Here is an 18,872-nt window from a genome sequence, read left to right on the forward strand (position 1 = left end):
TATGGACGGCCAAAAGGTTCAAATCGTGTTACCCGGAACACGTCTTAACACTTGTAATTATAATTTTTCACTTGCTTTTTTCAAGTGTCAAATGTCATTTTTTGTACATTTACAGGTGATTAGAACGCTTGTTATGGTCATTTTTACACGCGTTCATTACACCTGTGCAGTGTGTATGAAGCGTTCATTACAGCTGTTCATTGTGCATTACATGCGTTCATTAAACCTATTCAGTGTGCATTTACAGGTAATTATACCGCTTGTCTGTCTAGAGTCTCGCTCCAGAGATTGGGGGGTCTGACCTCCGCCTGTAGCCACTTCATCCAGCCAGCTCCCTGTCCCAAGGAGAAGGGGGAGAGAGCCCAGTGAGGGCCACCAGGGACACCACTACATTCAGCCAGCTCCCTGCACGGGCTGGGGCAACCCAGGGGGTGCTACTTCATCCAGCCAGCTTCCTGTTCCAGCTATAGAGAGAAATAGTATGGCATATTTTTGTAGGTATTAACATGGTTCATTCGACAGCCTATAGGGTAATATATTGTTTTTTTGTAGTTTTTCTGTATTATTGCCGAAAATGACTTATTTGGTAAATGCAGGCTTATTAAATGTTATATGTTTTGTTGTATGAGATAATCTGTCAGCTGACGTCACATTTTGTGATTTTTTTTAAAGCATTTATGCACATAAAGCACAAAGGCTTCATAATTGATAAAGGTCATGTTCAATGACTGATATTATCTCCTAGAAGAAAACGTATAAGCCCATCTTAACTTGACCTTTTTTTTGGCATTTTGTCATATTTCTACCATTATTACATTTACATTTGAGTAATTTAGCAGATGCTCTGATAATAATTTACTAAATACATATACTGGGACAGCTTGTAGCATTTTCCTCACAGAAACACTTTCAGTCTTTATTCGTCCTATTACACCAAATATTTATATCGGTGGGTCCCCAGCGGGATGGTTGAGCTAATGTGGGCTAATGTGATTAGCATGAGGTTGTAAGTAATAAGAACATTTCCCAGGCCATACATATATCTGATATGGGCAGAAAGCTTAAATTCTTGTTAATCTAACGGTACTGTCCAATTTACAGTAGCTATTACAGTGGAAGAATACCATGATATTGTTTGAGGAGAGTGCATAGTTATGAACTTGAAAATGTATTAATAAACCAATTAGGCACACTTCACTAGTCTTGACACAACATTTTGAACAGAAATGCAATCGTTCATTGAATTAGTCTAAAACTTTGCGCATACACTGCTGCAAAATATATATTGCACTTAGACTCCTAAGTGACATAATGGCCTTTCTCTTGCATTTAAAAGATGGAACAAAAAAAATACATGTTTTTTCTTTGCATTATCTTTTACCAGATCTAATGTGTTATATTCTCTTACATTCATTTCACATTTCCACAAACTTCAACGTGTTTCCTTTCAAATGGTATCAAGAATATGCATATCCTTGCTTCAGGGCCTGGGCTACAGGCAGTTAGATTTGGGTATGTCATTTTAGGTGAACATTTTAAAAAGGGGTCATTAAGAGGTTATTAATACGATTTGAACCTTTTGGCCTTCCATATGTGTGCTCTGAATTCGCACGTGCAAGCCAAGCGCCACCACTATCAGTACACTGTCAAAGCGGTACAAAAAAACTAAGCAATACCGCATTGGTAATAAGGCATTATTTGTTCGACCGCAACTTCTGGGGTACCTAGCTAGCAACAATTCAACCAGCCCGAAAACAATGACCAGTAGAAACGGCAGTCATTTTCATTATTCTTAGCAATGATTAGGAATCCTTGTGGTAAGTATGAACTTTTCAAGAAAGCAACATTTAATTATATCTCCATTTCAGCAAAATAAATCGTTTTGTTGTGATGACAAGAAATCCTAATAATTCAGGCAAAGAGCCCCACGGTCAGGCTGACAAATCTTAATGTTCTATCATAAAGTGAGAACAATTAGTTTCCCTTGCTGATATGGCTTCCACTTAGAAATACTATACGAGTAAATTAATAGATGACTGCTATAAATGACTGCTATAAAACTGTCTCCAATAAAATCGCATCATTTACACAGACCCAACGCGGACCTTTGTGTGAAAAGGCGTTCTATGGTCTTTTGTGTTCTATTCTACATGTGTCTCCAGAGTAAACCGGCCCATCGGTGGCTAGTCAGTTTTTCCTTTGGACAGAAGACCATGGCGTCTCATGAGTATTTGCAACTGCGACCTGACCAAGATAAAGCATAGCAATTTGACACATACAACACAGTTACACATGGATTAAACAAAACAGTCAATAATACAGTAGAACAAAAGAAAACAAAAAGTTTATATACAGCGAGTGCAGATGAGATAAGGGAGTTAAGGCAGTAAATAGGCCACGGTGGCAAAGGAAATGCAATATAGCAATTAAACACTGGAATGGTAGATGTGCAGAAGATGAATGTGCAAGTAGAGATACTGGGGTGCAAAGGAGCAAGATAAATAAATACAGTATGGGGATGAAGTAGGTAGATAGATAGATGGGCTTTTTACAGATGGAGTATGTACAGGTGCAGTGATCTGTGAGCTGCTCTGACAGCTGGTGCTTGAAACTAGTGAGGGAGATATGAGCTTCAGAGATTTTTGCAGTTCGTTCCAGTCATTGGCAGCAGAGAACGAGTGGGTACTGCTATGGTGACCAGTGAGCTGAGATAAAGCAGGGTTTTACCTAGCAGAGACTTGTAGATGACCTGTAGCCAGTGGGTTTGGCGACGAGTATGAAGCGAGGGCCAACCAACGAGAGCGTACAGGTCGCAATGGTGGGTAGTGAATGATGAGAAAGTGCATGCACTGCAGCTTCACTTAGCTTAACTAGCTTCTCCCAGTATGATTCTGTTAAGGTTTTCTTCCGGTGAAGGAGAGGAGGACCAAAATGCAGCGTGGTAATTTTGATACATGTTTAATAAACACGACCAAAACAACAACCATACCGCAAAAACATAAACAGCCTATCTGGTGCAAACAGAGACAGGAACAATCACCCACGAAACACTCAAAGAATATGGCTGCCTAAATATGGTTCCCAATCAGGGACAACGATAAACACCTGCCTCTGATTGAGAACCACTTCAGGCAACCATAGACTTTTCTAGATAACCCCACTATACCACAATCCCGATATCTACAAAAAAAACAAGACAAAACACACCACACCACATAATAAACCCATGTCACACCTTGGCCTGACCAAAATAATAAAGAAAACACAAAATACTAAGACCAGGGCGTAACAGATGCAGACAAACGGTACTATGTAATCCTATTTGATATTACATTTCCTAGCTATGGAAGCTATTAGTTTACTTTAGCACGAGTCGTCTTGATTGGTTGCTTGTCTCTCCATCACTGCTCAGTTTGGCCCCTCCACTGCCTGCTAGAGCAGCACCTCTCTCGCGTGATCCGCTCCAGTTAGTAAAGTAGCTTAAATGAATTTTCTGCTGCTTGTCTCACACTGACTAGGTCTATCCTGAACGGGTCTAGTTGTCCTCTGGTCTGTTCGGAACGGGTCTCAATTTTAAAAAAATAGAATATATGCATATTGGGTCCAATTTATGCATATTGGAATGGGTCCAAGTGTTTGGACCCGTGAAGACCTCTACCTCAGAGCACTGTACCCTAACTTCTCTGTCTCCATCCCTCCCTCATCCTTTAATCTATCCCTCTATCCACCCATCCCTCTATCATCCCTCCCTCCGTCATCCAGCGTGACCAGGGAGGGGAGCACGTCAACAGCCGGGATGCTACTAACATCGCCAACCTCCTCCGTCAGAGGATCCAGCAGCTATCTCCATGGTTACATGGCAAGGCCGCCAACTTCATAGGTAAGCTTCTTACGCGGTTCAGTAACTCTGCGATCACCATGTTGCTTTTTAATCTTAGCAGCTGCCTTTTGCAGTCAAGCAGAGTGATGTTATTCTCTGGCATAGACTTTTAAGTGATAGTTTTGCTTCTGGGCTCTGGACTTACTGGCTTAGCTAATTCAGCCAAGACAACTGCTAATAGTCTGATTGACGTGACTGTGGATTGTGTTGGCTCAGTGTATCAAACTGCAATATGAGCATATTTTCTCAACATGACTTTGTCGCAGTATATTCGCGAAGGTTCACCACCTCAAATGTAATCCAAATGGATCCATGTTGTAATATTTGAATAGCATGTTAACTATTAACTTTTCTTTCTTTCTGCAGGATGAATTGTGAGTTCAAGAGGTTCTATTCGAGAAATCCAAGATTCACTGAGATGCTTTTCCTTAAGGGAAATGTAAACAAAGAACAGTCAAACCCACACACACTTAACAAACATACTCTGAGAAGAGAGGTTTACTGTCGGTCTGTCAAAACAAGATGTTTTTAATTTCTCTAAACTGATTCAATGATTAGTAAAGACTGACTCACTGTCTTGTCGGAGGTTTTAATAGTTATAGAGGTGGAATGTGTCCATACGGTAGGTGCTGACCTGCCTGGTATCTGAATGTACTGTCTGATGTAGGTTCGGGACAATGTATTTTATTTGATGATACAAAATGGCAGTTTCAGTTTATAATGGGCTTGATTCAACTTTAACCGTTTGAGTGTAGAGAACAGTGTTTTATTCATTCTGTGAAGTGACCACACTGTAGTGAATGTGGTGTTGATATGTTTGTCTGCTGAAAGTAACCTAATTGCTCAGTGTGCAACCTCTGTAAACGGAGAAAAAGAAACCCTGTACACTTAATTGTTTTTAACATGAAATATGTTGCCAATACCCTCCACATCATTCACTCCACATCATTAATTTATCTGTCATGGTTTGCCGTCCTTGAAGTGTGGGTGGGAATCATTTGGTTAGTTGTGGGATGATGCAGTCTTGCAAAAGTTTATTTTCAACTAAAAAATAAAATACTATTCTTATGATGTTTGATAACTTATGTGAGAACTTGTGATCTTAAATGCTAATAGTGTCCCCTTTAAGACACTTCAAATAGGTATCCTTCTCTTTTCCTTTCAAGTTGTTTTGCACCAACCCTTGTATGGAATAAATGTAATGTTTTTTAAACCTTACATTTTTTTGTTTTGTAAAATGGCATTTTGACCATCAGTTCCCAAAGTATCGACTAGATGGCAGCAGAACAGTGTTAGTCTTAAGCTTAGCTCAGGTTTCAAGTTTTACAGTGGAAGGCCTTTCTTGCTAGCTCTAACCTCAACAATTCAGTAATTAATAACAATGTAATACTAAAAATAAGAACTTTAAAGGTGAGCAAGGATACTAAATACAGGGTCTGTTCCAGTACCATATTTACAATGTGCAGGGAGAGGTAGATATGAAATTGTGTTTGTCACATGTGCCGATTACAACCGTAGGCCTCACTGTGAAATGCTTACTTGCAAGCCCTTAACCAACAATGCAGTTAAGAAAATATTTACTAAATAAAAATTAACAATACTGAGGCTATAGATGGGGTACCGGTACCGAGTCAATGTGTGGGCGGTACAGGTTAGTCAAGGTAGTTTGTACATGTATGTCGGGGTAAAGTGACGACGCATAGATAAAAAGCGAGTAGCAGCAGTGTAGAATCAAAGGGGGAGGGGTGTGTGTAAATAGTCCGCCTGACCATTTGATTAATTGCTCAGAGGTCTTATGGCTTGGGGGGAGAAGCGCGCAGAGAGAACAGTCTGACTTGGGTGACTGGAGTCTGACTATTTATTTTGGGCCTTCCTCTGACACCGCTTAGTATATAGGTCCTGGATGGCAGGAAGCTTGGCCGTACGCACTATCCTCCGTGTGCCGAGCAGTTGCCATACTAGACGGCGATGTAACTGTCATTAGGCTCTCGATAGTCCAGCTGAATAACTTTTTGAGGATCAGGAGGGGACTAATCACGCACTTTTGAGGGGCCCCGTGTTGAGGATCAGCGGGGCAATGTGTTGCTTATCCTTACCACCTGGGGGTGGCCCATCAGGAAGTCCACAATCCAGGTACAGAGGGAGGAGTTTAGTCCCAGGGTCCTTAGCTAAGTGATGAGCTTTGTGGGCACTATGGCGTTGAATGCTGAGCTGTAGTCAAAGAACAGCATTCTCATATACAGTTGAAGTTGGAAGTTTACATACACTTAGGTTCATTAAAACTAGTTTTTCAACCACTCCACAATTTTCGTGTTAACAAACTATAGTTTTGACAAGTCGGTTAGGACATCTACGTTGTGCATGACAAGTCATTTTTCCAACAATTGTTTAGACATATTAATTCACTGTAATTCCAGTGGGTCAGAAGTTTACAGACACGAAGTTGACTGCCTTTTAAACAGCTTTGAAAATTCCATAAAAGAATGTCATGGCTTTAGAAGCTTCTGATAGGCTAATTGACATCATTTGAGTCAATTGGAGGTGTACATGTGGATGTATTTCAAGGCCTACCTTCAAACTCAGTGCCTCTTTGCTTGACATAATGGGAAAATCAAAATAACATACAAAAATTGTAGTTTAGTTCATCCTTGGGAGCAATTTCCAAACCACAAACAGATGAAATGTACTTTGGTGCGAAAAAGTGCAAATCAATCCCAGAGCAACAGCAAAGGACCTTGTGAAAATGCTGGAGGAAACAGGTACAAACGTTTCTATATTCACAGTAAAAGGAGTCCTATATTGACATAACCTGAAAGGCTGCTCAGCAAGGAAGAAGCCACTGCTCCAAAACCTACATTAAAAAAGCAAGACAACGATTTGCAACTGCACTTGGGGACAAAGATTGTGCTTTTTGGAGAAATGTCCTCTGGTCTGATGAAACAAAAATAGAACTGTTTGGCCATAATGACCATCGTTATGTTTGGTGGAAAAAAAGTGGAGGCTTGCAAGCCGAAGAACCACACACCAACCCGTGAAGCACGGGGTGGCAGCATCGTGTTATTGGGGTGCATTGCTGCAGGAGGGACTGGTGCACTTCACAAAATGGATGGCTTCATGAGGAAAGAAAATGATGTGGATATATTGAAGCAACATCAGTCAGGAAGTTAAAGCTTGGTTTCAAATGGGTCTTCCAAATGGACAATGACCCCAAGCATACTTCCAAAGTTGTGGAAAAATGGCTTTAAGGACAACAAAGTCAAGGTATTGGAGTGGCCATCACAAAGCCCTGACCTCAATCCTAGAGAATTTGTAGGCTGAACTGAAAAGGCGTGTGCGAGCAAGGAGGCCTACAAACCTGACTCAGTTACACCAGCTCCATCAGGAGGAATGGGCCACAATTCACCCAATTTATTGTGGGAAGCTTGTGGAAGGCTACCCAAAATGTTTGACCCAAGTTAAACAATTTAAAGGCAATGCTACCAAATACTAATTGAGTGTATGTAAACTTCTAACCCACTGAGAATGTGACGAAGGAAATAAAAGCAGAAATAAATCATTCTCTCTACTATTATTCTGACATTTCACATTCTTAAAATGAAGTGGTTATCCTAACTGACCTAAGATAGGCAATTTTTACTAGGATTAAATGTCAGGAATTGTTAAACTGAGTTTAAATGTGTTTGGCTTCAGGAGAAGTACTCCAGATATAACACCCTAGTCCCCCGACACATAAACTACTGCAGCATAAATACTGGAGGCTGAGACAGAAGGGGTCAGGAGACACTGTGGCCCCATCCGAGGACACCCCCGGACAGGGCCAAACAGGAAGGATATAAGGATATGATCACAGTCGTCCGGAACAGCTGGTGCTCTCATGCATGCTTCAGTGTTGCTTGCCTCAAAGCAAGGATGAAAGGCATTTAGCTTGTCTGGTAGGCTCGTGCCACTGGGCAGCTCGCGACTGGGTTTCCCTTTGTAGTCCGTAATAGTTTTCAAGCCCTGCCACATCCACGTCCATCCTACAATCTAAACTTGATGCCCTCAATCTCACACAAATTATCAATGAACCAACCAGGTACAAACACAAATCCGCAAACAAGGGCACCCTCATAGATATCATCCTAACCAACTTGCCCTCCAAATACACCTCTGCTGTTTTCAACCAAGATCTCAGCGATCACTGCCTCATTGCCTGCATCCGTAATGAGTCTGCGGTCAAAAGAACACCCCTCATCACTGCTCCCTAAAACACTTCAGCGAGCAGGCCTTTCTAATTGATCTGGCCTGGGTATCCTGGGAGGATATTGACCTTATCCTGTCAATAGAGGATGCCTGGTTATTCTTTAAAAGTGCCTTCCTCACCAACTTAAATAAGCATGACCCATTCATGGAACAGATATAGCCCTTGGTTCTCTCCAGACGTGACTGCCCTTGACAAGCACAAAAACATCCTGTGGCATCCTGCATTAGTATCGAACAGCCCCTGTCATATGGATAAGAGCGTCTGCTAAATGACTTAAATGTAAATGTAAATATGCAACTTTTCAGGGAAGTTAGGAACAAATATACACAGGCAGTTAGGAAAGCTAAGGCTAGCTTTTTCAAGCAGAAATTTGCATCCTGTAGCACAAACTCAAAAAAGTTCTGGGACACTTTAAAGTCCATAGAGAATAAGAGCACCTCCTCCCAGCTCCCCACTATACTGAGGCTAGGAAACACTGTTACCACCAATAAATCCACTATAATTGAGAATTTCAAAAGGCATTTTTCTACGGCTGGCCATGCTTTCCACCTGGCTACCCCTACCCCGGTCAACAGCCCTGCGATCCCCACAGCAACTCGCCCAAACCTCCCCCACTACTCCTTCACCCAAATCCAGATCGCTGATCTTCTGAAAGAGCTGCAAAATCTGGACCCCTACAATCAGCCTGGCTAGACAATCTGGACACTTTCTTTCTAAAGTTATCTGCCGAAATTGTTGCAACCCCTATTACTGGCCTGTTCAACCTATCGTCTGAGATTCCCATAGATTGGAAAGCTGCCGTGGTCATCCCCCTCTTCAAAGGGGGAGACACTCTAGACCCAAACTGCTACAGACCTATATCTATTCTACCCTGCCTTTCTAAGATCTTCGAAAGCCAAATTAACAAACAGATTACCGACCAATTTCGAATCCCACCGTACCGTCTCAGCTCTAGTTTCAGAGCTGGTCATGGGTGCACCTCAGCCACGCTCAAGGTCCTAAACGATATCATAACCGACATCGATAAAGAGATATTACTGTGCAGCCGTATTTATCGACCTGCTAAGGCTTTCGACTCACAACATTCAATTCTCGGGCCGACTCTCTTCTCTGTATACATCAATGATGACAATCTTGCTGCTGGTGATTCTTTGATCCACCTCTACACAGACGACACCATTCTCTATACCTCTGGCCCTTCTTTGGGACACTGTTAACTAACCTCCAGATGAGCTTCCATGCCATACAACTCTCCTTCCATGGCCTCCAACTGGTCTTAAATGCAAGTAAAACTAAATGCATGCTCTTCAACCATTCGCTGCACGCACCTGCCCGCCCTTCCAGCATCACTACTCTGGACGGTTCTGACTTAGAATATGTGGACAACTACAAATACCTAGGTGTCTGGTTAGACTGTAAAATCTCCTTCCAGACTCACATTAAACATATCCAATCCAAAATTAAATCTAGAATCGGCTTCCTATTTCGCAACAAAGCATCCTTCACTTATGCTGGCAAACATACCCTCGTAAAACTGACCATCCAACCGATCCTCGACTTTGGCGATGTCATTTACAAAATAGCCTCCAACACTCTACTCAACAAATTGGATGCAGTCTATCACAGTGCCATCCGTTTTGTCACCAAAGCCCCATATATTACCCACTACTGCGACCTGTAAGCTCTCGTTGGCTGGCCCTCGCTTCAAACTCTTCGCCAAACCCACTGGCTCCAAGTCATCTGCAAATCTCTGCTAGGTAAAGCCCCGCCTTAGCTCACTGGTCACCATAGCAGCACCCACCCGTAGCACGCGCTCCAGCAGGAAAATCTCACTGGTCACCCCCAAAGCCAATTCTTCCTTTGGCTGCCTCTCCTTCCAGTTCTCTTCTGCCAATGACTGGAACAAACTGCAAAAATCACTAAAGCTGCAGACTCTTATCTCCCTCACTAGCTTGAAGCACCAGCTGTCAGCACAGCCTACAGATCACGTAACCTGTACATAGCTCATCTGTAAATAGCCCATCCAACTACCCCATTCCCATATTATTACTTACCCTTTTGCTATTTTGTACCCCAGTATCTCTACTTGCACATCATCTGCACATCTATCACTCCAGTATTAATGCTAAATTGTAAATATATTCACCTCTAGGGCCTATTTATTGCCTATCTCCCTACTCTTCTACATTTGCGCACACTGTACATAGATTTTTCGATTTTTCTTTTCTTTTGTGTTATTGACTGTACTTGTGTTTATGTAACTGTGTTGTTTTTGCACTGCTTTGCTTTTCCTTGGGCAGGTCGCAGTTGTAAATGAGAACTTGTTCTCAACTGGCCTACCTGGTTAAATAAAGGTGAAATAAAACATTAAAAATGTCTCTATTTACACTAGTGCTACCCAATACTTCCACTAATTGACACCCAGAGATATTATCCTCTGCCCCTTTCTATCCTTCTATCTATGCTCTTCTGTCTATCTTATCTGTGCCTTCCTATCATTCTACTCTCTCTTTCCATAGTTTGGCTACTTCCATAAGATCTCACTCTATTGCTCTCAGATTACAAAATAAGGTGACCTGTCTGTCATCTGGGCAGTGTTATCTGCTGACAAAAGAACCCAGGCTCTGACTGACTGCCAAAATCCTGCTCCTAGAACCCAGGCCCTGACTGTATGACTGTGTTCCAGCTACAGTCCTTTCTCTCTGTCAGTGGTGAGAAAGTGACAGAAATAATAACCTTGGTATTTCACACGCTAAGGAGCTGCTGACAAACTGTCCTATGTCTTCTTTCCTTTACTTCATTTCCTATGACACCGTATGGTAGGCTTTCATGAATATCATGGGCCCTTATCAGAAACATGTCCAAAATCATTTAACACTCAAATATGACATGATTCAAATGTTAGTTTTACTGTACGGTGAAGCACAATCAAAGGCTTATGTACTTGGTGTTAATCTTTGAGGTGAGCCTTTTGTTAGTACACAATGCATTAAGCAAAAACAACCCCAACATAAAAAGATGTAGCCTGACACTAAGCTCAATTGGACTGATTAGTGTTATTCACAGTGTAGGCATGTGCTGATGACTAGATCAGTCGTCCATTGAACTAACCTTAAACAGAAAAGCCTCAGAGAAACTAAATGTTATACAGATGTTATTTGTACATTTTGGATGTCAATTGTGTCTGGATTTCTCTATTGAGGCTTATCAAATGTAAATTATTTGCTTATTTTTAGCATTTTGTGAAAGTACAGACTTAAATGGTATGTCATGCACTATAGTTGGAGGAAACATGGGAAAGTTATGTTGCTTTATCTCACTTAAGAGACAAGTTGGAGAAAATGGCCTTGCAAGACTTCAGAGATTTTCACACTTCCTAGAGAGCACTTCTTTGTTTAAGCCCATTCAGCATAGTTCACACCCTCTTAAGCCTTAGCCCCACCCCACCCACACATGTGAGTCGGCATGGCATTGTCCTCCAGAAAGAAGTCTCTCTTTTAAAGCCAGCTAAATTCAGGGCAACAATATTTTTGAGAGCTGTAAACTTTTGCAACACTTTTGCAGTTGCCCAAATCTATATCTTTCAAAAGAAATCTGCAGTAGTAAAGAAAAAATCTGTTGCAGTGAAAACATTTCTAAAGTGGCCTGACAAAAAGTTGTCAGACCACTTTACTTTTTCCAAATTTGGTTACGTTAGTGTTATTTTAAATTGTTTTTTCCCCCTCATTAATTTACACACAATACCCCATGACAGAAAAAACGTTTTTTTGAATTTTTTGCAAACTTATTAAAAACAAAAAATTGTGACATCACATTAACATATGTATTCAGACCCTTTACTCAGTGCTTTGTTGAAGCACCTTTGGCAATGATTACTTCCTTGAGTCTTCTTGGGTATGACGCTACAAGTTTGGCGCACCTGTATTTGGGGAGTTTGTCCCATTTCTTCTCTGCAGATCCTCAAGCTCTGTCAGGTTGGATGGGGAGACTTTTCCCGAAACCATTCCTACGTTGTCTTGACTGTGTGCTTAGGGTCGCTGTCCTATTGGAAGGTGAACCGCCCTAGTTTGATAACCTGCTCCAGAGCACTCATGACTTCATCAAAGATCTCTCTATACTTTGCTCTGTTCATCTTTTCCTCGATCCTGACTAGTCTCTCAGTCCCTGCCACTGAAAAACATCCTGCCACCACCATGCTTCACTGTAGGGATGGTGCAGGGTTTCCTCCAGACGTGACGCTTGGCATTCAGGCACAAGAATTCAACCTTGGTTTCATCAGACCAGAGAATCTTGATTCTCATGGTCTGAGATTCCTTTAGGTGCCTTTTGGCAAAGTCCAAGCAGGCTGTCATGTGCCTTTAACTGAGGAGTGGCTTCCGTCTGGCCACTCTGCCATAAAGGCCTGATTGGTGGAGTGCTGCAGAGATGGTTGTCCTCCCTGACCAAGGCCCTACTCCCCTAATTGCTCAGTTTTCCTGAGCGGCCAGCTCTAGGAAGAGTCTTGGTGGTTCCAAACTTCTTCCATTGAAGAATGATGGAGGCCACTGTGGTCTGGGGGACCTTCAATGCTGCAGAAATGTTTTGGTACCCTTCTCCAGATCTGTGCCTTGACACAATCATGTCTCAGTGCTCTACGGACAATTTCTTCGACCTCATAGCTTGGTTTTTGCTCTGACAAGTGTGGGACCTTATATACAGTACCAGTCAAAAGTTTGGACACGCCTACTCATTCAAGGGTTTTTCTTTATTTTTACTATTTTCTACATTATGGAATCATGTAGTAACCCAAAAAAGTGTTAAACAAAATAAAATGCATTTGAGATTATTCAAAGTGGCTACACTTTGCCTTTTCTTTCACCTTTATTTAACCAGGTAGGCTAGTTGAGAACAAGTTCTCATTTGCAACTGCGACCTGGCCAAGATAAAGCATAGCAGTGTGAACAGACAACACAGAGTTACACATGGAGTAAACATGACAGCTTTGCACAATTGGCATTCTCTCAACCTGCTTCACCTGGAATGCATTTGAATTAACAGGTGTGCCTTGTTAATTTGTGGAATTTCTTTCCTTCTTAATGCGTTTGAGCCAATCAGTTGTGTTGTGACAAGGTAGGGGTGGTATACAGAAATGGCCCTATTTGGTAAAAGACCAAGTCCATATTATGGCAAGAACAGCTCAAATAAGCAAAGAGAAATGACAGTCCATTACTTTAAGACATGAAGGTCAGTCAATATGGAACATTTTACCCACTTTTTCCATGGTATCCAATTGGTAGTCAGTCCTGTTCCATCGCTGCAACTCCCATACGGACTCAGGAGAGCCGTGTGTCCTCCGAAACGCAACCCAGCCAAGCCGTACTGCTTCTTGACACAACACTCACTTAACCCCAGGGGTAGCCAGGTGGAAAGCATGCATGGCAAGCCATAGAAAAGATCTTATTGAAATTCTCGATTATCATGGATTTATCGTGGTGACAGTGTTTCCTAGCCTCAGTGCAGTGGGCAGCTGGGAGGAGGTGCTCTTATTTTCCTGGAGTTTGTGCTACAGGATGCAAATTTCTGTTTGAAAAAGCTAGCCTTTTCTTTCTTAACTAACTATGTATATTGGTTCCTAACTTTCCTGAAAAGTTGCATATCGCGGGGGCTATTCGATGCTAATGCAGTACGCCACAGGATGTTTTTGTGCTGGTCAAGGGTAGTCAAGTCTGGGATGAACCAAGGGCTATATCTGTTCTTAGTTCTACATTGAATGGGGCATGCTTATTTAAGATGTTGAGGTAAGCACTATTGAAGAATAAACAGGCATCCTCTACTGACGGGATGAGATCAATATCCTTCCAGGATACCCGGGCCAGGTCAATTAGAAAGGCCTGCTCCCTGAAGTGTTTTAGGGAGCGTTTGACAGTGATGAGCGGCGGACCCATTACGCACGCAGGCAATGAGGCAGTGATCGCTGAGATCCTGGTTGAAAACAGCAGAGGTGTATTTAGAGGGCAGGTTGGTCAGGATGATATCTATGAAGGTGCCCGTGTTTATGGATTTGGGGTTGTACCTGGTAGGTTCCTTGATAATTTGTGTGAGATTAAGAGAATCTATCTTAAATTGTAGGACGTGCGGGGTGTTAAGCATATCCCAGTTTAGGTCACCTAACACTACAAACTCTGAAGATAGATGGGGGGCAATCAATTCACATATGGAGTCCAGGGCACAACTATGGGCTGAGGGGGGTCTATAGCAAGTGACAACGGTGAGAGACTTATTTCTGGAAAGGTGGATTTTTAAAAGAAGCTCAACGAAGCTGGGCACAGACCTGGATAGCATGATAGAACTCTGCAGACTGTCTCTGCAGTAGATTCCGACCCTGCCCCCTTTGGCAGTTCTATCGTGGTGGAAAATGTTGTAGTTGGGGATGGAAATATCAGAAATTTTGGTGGCCTTCCTAATCAAGGATTCAGACACAGCTAGGACATTAGGGTTGGCGCCGTGTGCTCAAGGAGTGAATAAAACAAACTTAGGGGGAGGCTTCTAATGTTAACATGCATGGAACAAAGGCTTTTATGGTTACAGAAGTCAACAAATGATAGCACCTGGGGAATAGGTATGGTGAAGCATGGTGGAGGACGTGTGTGGGTGCTTTGCTGGTGACACTGTCTGTGATTTATTTAGAATTCAAGGCATACTTAACCAGCATGGCTACCACAGCATTCTGAGGCGATACACCATCCCATCTGCTTTGCGCTTAGTCCCACTATCATTTGCTTTTCAACAGGATAATGACCCAAAACACACCTCCAGGTTTTGTAAGGGCTATTTGACCAAGACGGAGAGTGCTGCATCAGATGACTTGGCCCCCACAATCACCCGACCTCAACTCAATTGAGATGGTTTGGGATGAGTTGTCTGCTTTTCCTTCACTCTGCGGTCCAACAAGTGCTCAGCATATGTAGGAACTCCTTCAGGACTGTTGGAAAATAATTCCTCGTGAAGCTACATGATTCCATATGTCATAGTTTTGATGTTTTCACTATTATTCTACAATGTAGAAAATAGTATAAATAAAGAAAAACCCTTGAATGAGTAGGTGTGTCCAAACTTTTGTCTAGTACTGTAGATTGGACATGATTTGGAAAGGCACACCTATCAATTGAATTTACCACAGGTGGACTCCTATCAAGTTGCTATGAAGTAATTTTAATGTTTGTGCTTTTCTTACAACTAATTCCTGTGTTCTATTCATGTGTTGTTCTAATAACCAATTTCTGTGTTCATGCAAGTGACTGATTTAACAAATCTTCACTTATCAGTGTCTGCAATTTGGCAGTATGCCCAGACCTTTGAGAAATGAAAGATATCTCAGTTTCAAGGTCTCAGCTTAGAGAAGAAGCCTTTTGAGGTAATTGTCTATCACATGTTATGAAACAGTATTGGTTGGTCACGTGGATGAAACAAAACGGTAATGATTCATTAATTATGTAAAATCATGCAAATATAACTTGTCTGTGTATAGCCGTATATGACAACTGCTGGGACTGCCCAGGCAGATCTCCTGATTGACATGTGTGCTTTGGTGCATTGCATTGATTGGTACCTCTCCAGCTCCCTGACAAATTAACAATGATTCATTTAAGATTGACTTCGAGTGTCCCTGTGTAAGAATTTCCACGACATTGTAGAAACACCTCAAGGATGCTCAATGGAAACAGGATGCACCTGAGCTCTATTTAATTCTGAGTCTCACAGCAAAGGGTCTGAATACTTATGTAAAATTAGTTTTATTTCTAATACATTTGCAAAAATGTCTAAATAACTGTTTTTTTTGTTGTCATTATGGGGTATTCAGTGTAGATTAATGAGGGGAAACATTTATTTAAACCATTTAAGAATAAGGCTGTAAAGTAACAAAATGTGGAGAAAGGGAAGGGGTCTGAATACTTTCCGAATGCACTTTATATACTGACCAGGGAAGCCCCCATTTTGTTATAGACAGAAGTCTGTGACATGACAGACCAAACAGGCCTCATCTCTCGGCATGTCCAACCACCCTATTACCTCAGCCAATCATGACTAGCCAGAAAGTCTTAAAGACAGAAAGTACCCTTATAACTTTATATTTTTATTCATATTTACAGATCTCATAAAAGTTAATAATTATGGCATTTGAAAGTTCACATGTTCAAGGAGACATTTCTGTTATTTTTTGTTGTTGTTTGTTTTACCATCCCTCCCGTGAAGTAGGAACTGGTGTCGAAGGCCTTTCCCTGTAACTCAGTTATTTCCAATTTCATATGAACTTTTCTGAAGTTTTCTGTTTGTCCTTGATACATCGGTAATCTGTTTCTCAACTTGTCTTAACCAATGTATAGGTAGATATTCCAAGAAACGTTAAAGTTTGGAAGCAAAAGGATGTTTAAAGTCGAAGTATAAACATCATTAATATTCCGCTCTATTATTTATACAATAAGGAAATGTCTGTGTAATAATCTACTTTTTATAACTTTAGCTCAGTCCTCCACCCAGGTTTGCCACCTGGTTTACAGTAGTTTAATCTGGCTTTCAGTCCACTCACCGGCCTTGGTTAGTGATTCCAGCAGCAGAAAATTGTGCTAATTTCTCCTTCAATTTCATGCAAATGTTTTCTCAGGTGCTGACTGACATCACTGACATGGGTGAAATGTTTTCAGTGCTTTAATAAGACTACTACCAGTTTCAGGCTCCCTCTCCTCCACTCTCTCTAGCATCGCCTGTTAGGGCCTTTTCCTCTCTGAGACTAATGCAATGCTAACGTCATGCTACACACACACACAGTCTTGTATAACTAACCTTGTGGGGACACACAATTCAGTATATGGAATATATTAATTATGGCCTATTTTTGCATTGATAATGTTTGTTCTGTACAAAATTAAAATAGTGTGCTTTTTATGGTTTTTACTTTCAATAACTGGATGGTTTGACAAAATCAGTTTTAGTAGCGTTTTTTCATGTTCACTAAAGTTTTATTTTTGCCTCTGACATTGTTTTGTCACAAGATTCAGATCAGTAATGGTGTTTTCTATTCCATTCCGGGTTTTTATGAGCACCATTAGACCAACAGCATGTGCTCATACTTAATCAGGCTTATCCCAGGTGTTTTCATTTAGGCTTACTTACCTTACTCCACGACTCCATATTCTCTGACTAACTAAGCCATATTTAAGCCATGTTCATGAAAGCTACTTAAATGTCCTAGTTTAACTAGTACACATTAAGGCCTACTCCTGGCTTAATCTAACACATTTCTGTGAAACCAGCCCTAAAACTAATTAGAACCTTAATCCCAAACCCTCTAGAAATAGCATTTGACCTTGTGGGGACTAACAAAATGTCTCCAGTTGGTCAAATTGTTGTGTCATGTTCAAGAGCTGAGGAAGTATGATTGATTGAAGACATGGGGGAGTTATGGGAGACTACAGGATCTTAAATTGAGCCAGTTTGGGCGGCTAAGGTAGTCTTCGTCCTATCATTGTAGCCTTTCCCCTATCGTTGTAGCCTTTATCCTAATGTTGTAGCCTGTATGCTAATAATGTAGCCTGTATCTTAATGTTGTAGCCTGTATCCTAATGTTATAACGTATATTCACAATACAAATCTCAGCGTAACCTACCCCGCGCATCTGAGGGATAAGCTCCCAAACAGAGAACAGGGCCCATATCTGCAAAGCCCTTCAGTGTAGGAATGCTGATCTAATATGTCTCAGTATGTATAGGCCATCTATCTGATGCTGTCTGGCCAAGAAGAGTATGACATTGTTGGCACCTGTAGCATTGAATGCAAGGGAAGGCAGCAAGCATTTGGCCTCTCTTGATAAAAAAAATATATAGCCTTGCGCAAAACTGAGTGAGCTCAGCTGTGAATGGTCCTGGTGCACCCAAAAAATAAAGTGTCAAAGGAAGCCAGTTTGGATTTGGCTTCAAACCAATCACATCACAAGCCAAATGTCATTGACAGAAAGAACTTGAATTGTTGCATCTCATTGTGTTGTTCTGCGGTGGTTAGCTAGCTAAAATTGTCCCTTTCCTAAATTAGCCATGGATAGGGATTTGGACTTGCGGATTTACTTAATTCTCCATGCTGGCCAATGATTATAAGGGTGGTTCTGATCCAACCATAACTTCATACATTGTGCCTCTGGCCTCAGAGGATGAAAGTTCAACATGTAGCTTGATGTAGTAGACTAATGTTAACTAGCTGTCCTGGCGCACCGTTGCCCATGAAAGGAAATTAGGCTCACAAGAAGCATTTTAGCCAGGTAGCCTAGGACAACAAAAACTAAAAGCGTGTACTGAATGACAGAGTTATAGACCGTTTAGGCAACATGAAAGAGTAGGATGGCATTGTGTTTCTCTACAAGTAGGGTGAGTCAACATGATTTTTTTCGTACTTGCACGCACGCATGCAAACACACAGACATAAATCAGTACCATGGACAGCTACATCATATTTAGCTTATGTTTATCGGACCAAATCGTTTGTCACTGTATTAGATTAAGCACAGGTGATTAGATGATGTTGAGCTGTTGCTTAGATCAGCACTCCTACTCCGAGGTGCTTTGTGTATACGGGCCCAGATCCTCTGAGAAGAGATCCACAGCTCCAACATAGTGCTTACTTAGGCACGGTGTGTGTATGTGTATATCCTGGGGGCTAGAGAAGAGGGTAACAAAGAATCATTATTTCTCTCAACAGGGTTTCCTCCATCACAGCTACTAG

The 18,872-nt window shown here is 41.6% G+C and overlaps 1 long non-coding RNA gene across 1 annotated transcript; it reads left to right on the forward strand.

Moving 5' to 3' along the window:
• The first annotated feature begins 263 nt into the window (after window positions 1-263).
• LOC135521144 (uncharacterized) lies at window positions 264-5,098 on the forward strand. Its single transcript, XR_010452497.1, has 3 exons — window positions 264-494; window positions 3,763-3,880; window positions 4,247-5,098. It is a non-coding gene; the product is annotated as an uncharacterized LOC135521144 (long non-coding RNA).
• Window positions 5,099-18,872: the final 13,774 nt, after the last annotated feature.

Source organism: Oncorhynchus masou, chromosome 29, assembly GCF_036934945.1.
Source record: "Oncorhynchus masou masou isolate Uvic2021 chromosome 29, UVic_Omas_1.1, whole genome shotgun sequence".
In the NCBI taxonomy this organism is placed as follows: domain Eukaryota; kingdom Metazoa; phylum Chordata; class Actinopteri; order Salmoniformes; family Salmonidae; genus Oncorhynchus; species Oncorhynchus masou.